The sequence below is a fragment of the Nycticebus coucang genome, chromosome 10 (genome assembly GCF_027406575.1).
Source record: "Nycticebus coucang isolate mNycCou1 chromosome 10, mNycCou1.pri, whole genome shotgun sequence".
Classification (NCBI taxonomy): Eukaryota; Metazoa; Chordata; class Mammalia; order Primates; family Lorisidae; genus Nycticebus; species Nycticebus coucang.
In genome coordinates, this window is record NC_069789.1 from 16,142,298 (window position 1) to 16,151,823 (window position 9,526).

The following is a 9,526-nucleotide window of genomic DNA, read 5'->3' on the forward strand; positions in this document are numbered from 1 at the left end:
TCCACCTCTCCCTCTCCTTCCCCTTCTCTCCCTCCCTCTCCCTCCTTTCCTATCCTTCTCTCCTTCCCTCTCCCTTTTTCCCTCCCTCTCCCTCCTTCCCTCTCCTTCTCTCCCTTCCTCTCCCTCCTTCTCTCTCTCCTCCTCTCTCTCCCTTGAGAAGTCGATGTTTCCTTTCATTTCTAACTTAGACCATCTGGAGATTTGGAAGGACTTTTAATGTGTCTCTCAGAGGGGTGTTAGTAGAATCAAGTAACACTAAATCCTCCAGAGACACCAATGTGCCACCACTGGGAATGAAGTGGTGGCACTTCATTCTCACTCTTTCAATCTCTCTCTCTCTTACCACTCCCCAAGCCCCATTTTGCACTTGCTCTTCAGAGCCTCTTGCAAAGGGGAGTCATTCAGAGGCTCCCAACCCATGTTTAGACTACAGGTTGGTCGCTGTCCCATAGGAACCAAATGTGCCACCTGCAGCATGGCTTATGTGTTATTCTTCTAGGGCTGTTTACCATCTTTCCTGAACTTTGTGACTGATAGTGAGAGTATAAGAGAGCACGGGAGAATAGGGACAGACACAAGGTAAATAAATTAAAAGCAACCGAGTGGACTGAGAGTCTCCCCCACCTTCCTTACTAAGCCTGATTCTATAATATCTCCTATTAGCTTCTCAAAGAGTAATGAAAATGAAAAAGACCCTCTCTAGTCAATATCTCTTTACTTGATATTATTCTCCAGATGCTAAGGAAAGGTTCTTGGGCTCCAAATCCCCCAGACACATGATAATACTTTGCAAAGGGACACAAGCCTTCATTACCAGTGGTGGCACATTTGTGTCTCTGGAGGATTTAGTGTTCCTTGATTCTATTAACACCCCTCTGAGAGACTAGAAGTTCTTCTGAATCTCCAGATGTTCTAAGTTAGAGCCAAAAGGAAACGTCAACTCCCAAGGCTCACTCTTTGCAGTGTTCCCCTGCAGTCCCTCCAGCCAGCCTTCCTTCTAGGGTGACTTGGCTCTTGTGCCTGCCCCCTGGTGGCAGGGCACCATGGCTGCATCACCGAGCTCATTCCTGCTTCCTGGGCTGGAGGGCAGCCTAAAAAAGGCTGGAGGGTCGCCTGTGGTTTCCGCAACCCATTTAGCAGGAGCACCTGACCTGACCTGAGCCCTCTTGTGGAAAACCCCACCTCATGTGATGTGAGTCCGGACCCCCCTGGCTATTGGACAGCTGGCAGCCTCACCTTCCAGCTGGGGGCTACTTGTGGGTCCCAGGAATGTGCTGTGTTGTCTTTGCATCTCTAGTGCCTTGCACGGGGCTAGCACAACACGTGCCCCATAAATATCAATGTTTGCTGAGTTTAATGAAATCTTCATGTCTGAGCGCTTGGAAATAAGCAAGCAGTATCATGCTGAACTGTCATTTAGGGGAAAATAGGAAATCATTTTTCCCTCATTTAATTAACAAGCATGTGTTTAGGCATCAGCCTGATTCACAGCAATCTCAATCTCCTGGGTTCAAATGATCCTCCTGCCTCAGCCTTCCAGGCATCTATCACCATGCCTAGCTGGTTTTTCTTCTCTCTCTTTCTTTTTTTCTTTCTTTTTCTTTTTTTCTTTCTTTCTTTCAACAGAGTCTCACTGTGTCACCTTTGGTAGTGTGCTATGGCATCTTAGCTCATAGCAACTTCAAACCTTTGGGGTTAAGCAATCCTCTTGCCTCAGCCTCTCGAGTAACTGGGACTACAGGTACCCACTAGAACATTTGGCTATTTTTAGAGATGGGATCTCTCTCTTGCTCAGGCTGGTCTTGACCTGGTAAGCTCAAGCAATCCACTCACCTTGGTCTCTCAGTGTGCTGGGATTACAGGCATAAGCCACCTCGCCAGGCCAACAAGCATGTACCGAGGGCAAACCAAACCTGTGTGTCAGTGACGTAAAGATGAGTCGTAGGCAATCCCCATCCTTGTGTAGTGTGCAGCCAAGTAGTGAAGACAGGTAAGTAAACCAGGGTTTAGTAGGGTGGGATGAGTGCTGATAAGGGCATGTCCACCACAGGAGCACGGAAGCTGGGCAATTAATCTTGAGGCAGACAGGACGGTGTGGAAATTTGTACAGAGATGCAGGAGGCACAGAGCTTTGTGGACCTGCAGACAGTTCTGTGAGACTCCAGCATGTCCATCACAGGAGGATGGTCATAGGAGGGACATAGGAGGAAGTGAGATGAGAATTAACAAGAGATTTGTTAAAGGATACAAAATCGTGTTGACACAGGAGAAGTAAGTTCTAGTGTTCTCAACCACCGCAGGATGGCTGCAGTTAATAGCGACACACAGTGTTCAGTAGCTTGAAGGAGAATATTGAACATCCCCAACACAAAGAAATGATAAATGCTGGAGAGGATAGATGTGCGAATTGCCCTGATCTGTTCTCCATGTATTACATACAATATACATAGATACATCCCTGCATCACTATGCACCTCGTGAATATGTACAATTATTATACGTCAATTAAAAATGAATAAATAAATAATTAAAAAACAAAAGCACTTAGGGAGGCCCAATCAAGGAGGACCTTGTCCACATACTAAAAAGCCTGCCCTCTGTCCCAAAGGCCAGGGGGAACCATGGGAGGCTTTCTGCTGGAGAGTACCAAGATCAAATCTGCATTCAGGAAGAACACTCTGAACGCGGAAGACACTAGCGCTGTGATAGGGAAGGGGCAAGCATCCTTATTGGGAGATGGAGAAGGTTGGTAGGGTCTCCTCCAGGAGGTCTTTGCTTTGAGCTACAGCAGATGACTGAAGGAGACAAGCCTTAGGAGAGGAAATCAAAGCTAGAACTTGAGAATGTTCTCTCTGCCTCAGCATCCTTTCCAAACCAGGTTAGATGCCTGGTCTCGGTGTTCTTGGGATCTGTAGACTTTATCAGCACTCTTATCACATTGTTCTAAAATCTTGGCTTACTTACCTGTCTTCCCTTCTTGGCTGAGCACTAAACAAGGACAGGGACTGCCTATGACAATTGAAAATACTACTCTGCAGCCCACACACAGCTCCCTCTGATCTACTTCCACAAAAATGGCACCACTTTTCTCTTCCTAAGGCAACCCACACAAGACGGCAGGCAGCAATGCCATTTGTGTTGTTATTTCTTTACATTTTGTTAGAGGCCTTGGATCCATAAAATGTAGTATCCCTTCAATTCCTGGGTGGGGGTGCTTTTCCAGGTAATTAGGGATAGAGAAATTCTACTCCTCCTCTCCATTCAGGGCGACTCAGAGGAGCTGACTTTCCTGAACAGGAGACAAACGTGTCTGGGGATAGTTTTGGTGGTGTCTACAGCACTCAAAGGCCCAGCTTTCCTTCTCTCCAGCAATGTGAAGGCAGAAATCAGGACATTTTGCCAACCCCAGTGTAGCTCTCAGTCCCAGACAGGTTTCCCTTTTGTGTAATTCTGTAGCATGTCACACCATCCTAGTTCAAATACTATGACAAGGTAGCAACCAGATGGGTGGAAGGACTGTGAGGAAGCAGGAGGTATCTGAGCACCACCTGCATAAGAAATGGTGCTTTCCCAAGAACACAGTAAGTAAAGCAAGCAGACAGCCTTCAGAATGGGAGAAGATATTTGCAGGTTATGTCTCCGACAGAGGTTTAATAACCAGAATCCACAGAGAACTCAGACATATTAGCAAGAAAAGAACAAGTGATCCCATCTCAGTGTGGGCAAGGGACTTGAAGAGAAACTTTTCTGAAGAAGACAGGCGCACGGCCTACAGACATATGAAAAAAAGCTCATCATCATTAATCATCAAAGAAATGCAAATCAAAACCACTTTGAGATATCAACTGACTCCAGTAAGATTAGCCCACATCACAAAATCCCAAAACCAGAGATGTTGGCATGGATGTGGAGAAAAGGGAACACTTCTGCACTGCTGGTGGGAATGCAAACTAACACATTCCTTTCCGAAAGATGTTTGGAGATCACTTAGGGATCTAAAATTAGACCTGCCATTCAATCCTTCAATTCCTCTATTAGGTATATTTCCAAAGGACCAAAAATCGCTTTATAACAAAGATATTTGCACCAGAATGTTTATTGAAGCCAAATTCATAATTGCTAAGTCATGGAAAAAGCCCAAGTGCCCATTGACCCATGAATGGATTAATAAATTGTAGTATATGTACACCATGGAATATTATGCAGCCTTAAAATCATGTTTACATGGATGGAGCATTCTTCTTAGCAAAGTATCTCAAGAATGGAAGAAAAAGTACCCAATGTACTCACCCCTACTATGAAACTAATTTATAAGCACCCACACTTCCATATGAAAGCTATATCCCAACTATAGCCCAAAATGAAGGGGAAAGAGGAGAGGGAGGGGAGGGGAAGGGAGGGGGGAGGCTAGAGGGAGGGTAATTAGTGGGACCACACCTATAGTGCATTATACAAGGGTACATGTTAAATCTACTAAGGGTAGAATATAAATGTCTTAACACAATAACTAAGAAAATGCAGTGAAAATACTTAGATGAAGGCTGAGGCAAGAGAATCGCTTAAGCCCAGGAGTTGGAGGTTGCTGTGAGCTGTGTGAGGCCACGGCACTCTACCAAGGGCCATAAAGAGAGACTCTGTCTCTACAAAAAAAAAAAAAAAGACTATATAAAAAAAAAATACTTAGATGAAAGTATTTCAAATTGTATATAAAAGCCTCTCATTATACCCCATAATTTCATTAATGTACACAGCTATGATTTAATAAAAAAAGAAAGAAAAACACAAAAAGCATATACATTTTTATATAATATATGCACATATAAAAAAATTGGTAAAAGGTACTACATCAAAGCAAGACATTTTGCTCTGTGAAAGTCACTGTTAAGAGGATGAAAAGATAACCTATATATTATGAAAAACTATTTGCAGACCATATATCTGAAAAGGACTAGAGTATAGCATATGTAAAGAATTTTCAAAATTCAACAATAAAACTCAAGTAATCTAATCAAAAAAGGAGCATGGGAGGATATTTCACCAAAGACAAAATACAGATGGCAAATAAGTGCTTGAAAAGTTAAACAGCATTAGATGGGAATTTTCACTAGGGAAATGAAAAATTTAAAACACTTTTATCAGAATGGCTAAAATTAAAAATGGTAACAATACTGAATGCTGAGGAGAATGAAGAAAAACTGGATCAATCATAAGTTGTTGATGGAAATGTAATAATAGGAGAATTCACTGACATGATTACAACGGGTAGCTATATGCACAATCCCCCCTGCTCCACTGCACAGCTAAGCCACTGTCTCTACTCTGCTCCAGCAGGGAACCAGAGGTTGACTCTCCCTCCGGAAATGGGATGACAGGTGCAACTGAACACAGGGGTGTAAGTCAGTGCCCTCATACTGAATGGTGGCACCCTCACCCCAGGTTTTCTCCGCATCCTGCGAACAGAATAATAGACAGGACATTATAAGATTTTTCTCTGGGGAAATTAACAAACCCAAGAGAAAAGAACCAGAGTTAATCACATTTGGGAGTTTTCAAAGCATTTCCCACCTGATAACCCTACAAGGAAGCTAAAACATCAGCAATTCTTATTCGTGTACTTAAAGTTCCCAAGCAAAGATTTTGGAGTCTCACTTTTAAATGTTAGCAAACAATGAAGAAAGCTCAGACATCTCAGAAATGCCCACAACAAGAGAGACTGAGGCACTGGACTCCTCACCTGCAACCCCAGCAGGTTAAAGGCAACCGACTAATGCCTCAGAATGCCAGGGACGTTATCTCCAAAAACTGAAATTCCACACACTGTGATTGAAAGGGTAGATAGAATAAAGGCATTTTAAAATATTGTAAGGTCTCAAAAATTTAAGTTCCATATACTTTTTCATAGAAAACTCCTGGATGGAGATGAAGAGCAGGTGTAGGAAGTAGTGGAAGAAGAGGCAGTGGGGGTGGCAGGGACCTGGAAACAGGAGAGGGCTGGTAGGTGGTTTGGACCCACCAGGCTGCCATTGTTTCCAGAAAGGATCTAACTGGAGGAAGCTCTGAGGCAGCCATTGGCTGGCACCTCTGGCTGGATGGCATATTGAGGTACATGGACCACAGCTCCACGGGCCAGTGTGTCACCAAGTGCAAGAATCCCTGGGAAGCAGAGTGGAGACCATGAGCCCTGCAGCAAGTCACCCAGCAGGTGGGATGCAGGCCACCATGAGGAGCAGGTGCCACCTGCAGCAAGCCAGGTGCGGATATCCACAGCAATGGGAACAGGAAGACAGAGGCTGCCGCTGAACGCTGCTAGCTACTGATGTCCCCAGTGGATGTTGTGGGGAGTCCAGCTCTGATGGAGTCTTCCTTTGCAGAGACTGGAAGAACTATTCAGGTGCTACGAGAGTGAGCAGGAGGACGCAGTTTTTGAGGAAGGCATGGAGAGCTTTTGCAATGACCTGTGCGCTCACAGAATTTCAAGTGCTGCTGTTAGCTTGGAAGTCCCAGGCTGCAACCATATGTAAATTCAGCAGGTAGGAGTTTGGGGATGGCTGCAAGGGAATCTGTGTATGGTTCCCTAGCCTCCTAACAAAAGCCAAACAGGAAGATAAATTGAAGCATTTCTACTGATTACATTTCAATTTGGCCTGCACTCTGCAGAAGGGCAGCGGTCGCTGCATTGGAAAATAGCCATTGCCCTGTGAAAACTAGTCTTAACCCAGAACAATTCTCCTGTTTGGGACCAATGGCTAAACTTCCTAATAGAGAACCCCTTGGGGGTCAAGGCCATCTCCTGGGACCCTTGGAACATGTCCTTAATTTTACTCAGGTGAATGGCCCTGATCTCAGCAACCATAGTAAGGATGAGGCCTGGCCAAGTCTCTTTGAAACTTTTGTGGAGTGGGAAGTGGAGCAAAGGAAAGGAGAAGGGGAAGGGAGAGGCGCACTCAGCTCAGGCTCCGGGGCTAGTGTCTCAGGAGCAGCAGCAAGCCTCTTCCCACAGCCCTGCAGACAGCAGAGAAAGGGGAGCTTTCTGGAAATTACTGAAGATCATATATTTTCTACTTTACACCTTTCTTTGCCTGTATCTGAAAAAGCTCTGAGATGCTGTATCATGTTTTAGGCACTTTGTTTTTTGGTTATTTTGGTTATTTCTTTTTATGGGGGGATCCCCCCAAATATTTGAACCTGGCTACATGTTGTATATCATTTTTTGAAGACTTCAGTTAGGATAGCCTGCCATTTCTTGCAGAAATCAGATTCTTTTTGTGGAGGAGGGTGTGGGGAGGATGGTACAGTTAGGCCAAATTAACACGACACCACGTCAGATCTCAGTTTACATGTTATTTTTCAGGGCAGATCTGGACTGAGTGGAGTGCTGCTTACATGGTTGCATTTAGGTTGTGATAATTATTTTCAAAGGTTTACAAAGATTTGAATAGCAGTGTTAACTGTTAGCCTCACTGCATTAATCCCTAGGTGATTTAAAGTTCTCAGAGAGCCAAGGCCAGCCAAGAACATTTGTAGACCGGTGACAAGCCCCCCTTTAAACTAATTTATCAAAACCTGTATTTCCCTCACTTCTTACTCACTCTTCCTCTGACCTATTGCATTTCATGCTAAGTTTATCCATCAGCATGCTGCGCCTGTCAGTCAAATGAGCATTTTTTTAAGAACACATTGTACTGAGAACCACTGAAGCATTGAATGCAGAGAAAGCAGAGCTACCACTTCACTGCTATTAGTTTGGCTAGAAGAAGACTTCTTTGGTGGTTTTCTTTCTCTAATGATGTTTCTGTATTTGCATGTTGTAAACCAAAATGCTTTTTTTTTTTTTTTTTCTCATTTGCCTTGGAGTCAACGTTCTGTTCTTGGTGGTCAGGGAACCATGCCTGCTGGCCAGCTGACTCAAATAAAAACTGTAGTATGGCGCTCTGCTGAATTTTTTTTTTTCATGCCTCAAACTTCTTTTTATTTTCAACTACATGATTTCATGCAATTTTTCTAAACAATAACATTAAATAGATTTCCCTGTATATAAATAACTTACATATACTCCATATAGTAAACACTTAAAGGTGCTACAACAGATCATCCGCTCCTACAGTGTTCTCATATCCCACAGAGTTGATGTATAATATACAAATACTCAAGTCCAATATTAAAAACTCAGGCACTTGACTAACTTTAATAACGTTCCCCACACTATATCAATATATCTAAAGTGCATATATATTTTTAAGAAAGATTACTCTCAATAACTTCTATAAAAATAAGTTTGATGGTTTGTCATCTAACTTCACTGCTATTAGCATGAACTTTTGTGGTGAGGTTGATTCTACCTCTCTCTCAACATGACACCAACAAAATCAAAAGAAGCTAGTGAGGTGCCAGCATGTCAGGATTAATCCAGTGATTCCGGTCACAATGCATTCCAAGAGGTGATCGTGGAGGTGAACTTTGTGAATCATGCAGTGCGTACAAACCTAAGACGTTTATTATTCATAACACTGTATTTTCTTCCCTTTTTAGGTGCACAATGCATTCCAGGAATCCATACTGCATAAAGGAGGTATTCAGGTCAGTGGAACTGGACGCTGTAGTTTATTCTCCCTTCCCTGATTTGGATAACCAAATGGAAGAGGAGGAGGGGGGTGGCTCTGATGGCCATTCCCTCAATAAATTGGGGCTTTGGCGGGGAGGGGGGCAACAGATGCCACATTGGAAGAGATGGGAATATCAGTTCTGAAATCAGGTACACGGGGCTTGGTGTTGCCATCACCGAATTGGGTTTCGCTTCCACTTCCTTACTTGTTTCTTCATCTGAGGAAGAGGATCCCGAGTGATAATCAGAGGTAACCTCATCCTCGTTCTCATCTTCATTTTCAGAGCTGGCAACAATGAAGGCATTGTCTTCCTCTCCCTAGGCCTGCACCCCTCACACGGATCTGCCCAGGGCGTCAGCTCCTCTGGCAAGCCCAGGTCAGGTACAAGATGCAGCTGTTCTCACAAGCTTTCAGGACATCAGGGTCAACTTTCTGAAACTTGCTGATACGAATGCAACTGTAAGACTGTCCTTTTGATGGTTTTTCCAGATACCAGTGATTTTTATATTTTTCTTGAGGCATTATAGTCAATTTCTCAGCAAATCTCTCAACAGCCTGTTTGTTTCAACTTAATGTTTTCAAACTAGCCTCGTGAACTAGAAAACAACAGCAGCAATTTCATTCTTCATCTTTTTCTCACCACCACGGCCACTCTGGGGCTGCAGGCTCAGTGTTCCCACTGTGCCCCTCACAGGCCCGCCCGGGCTCCGGGGAGCGCAGGGAGCTTGGTGCAGCACTGGCGGTGCTCACGTGGTCCAGCTGAGAGCACTGGCCAGCGAGCCTGTGGGAGGGCAGGCAGCCCAGCCCCTAAAGCCTTTCTTCACTTTTTTTTTTCAGTGTCATCAGCTTACTTGTCTGGCAAGTGCAGAAGCCCGGAGTTGGTGTAAACTCTGACAAATACCAAAACGTATTTAATAGTTACA

At 44.1% G+C, this 9,526-nt stretch overlaps 2 pseudogenes; one reads left to right on the top strand and one right to left on the bottom strand.

Annotated features, from left to right (window-relative positions):
- Positions 1-6,106: 6,106 nt before the first annotated feature.
- LOC128596347 (DCN1-like protein 3) lies at positions 6,107-7,120 on the top strand (annotated as a pseudogene).
- A 1,256-nt stretch (positions 7,121-8,376) lies between these two features.
- On the bottom strand, positions 8,377-9,232 carry LOC128596882 (protein BTG3-like; annotated as a pseudogene).
- Between the last annotated feature and the right edge of the window lie 294 nt (positions 9,233-9,526).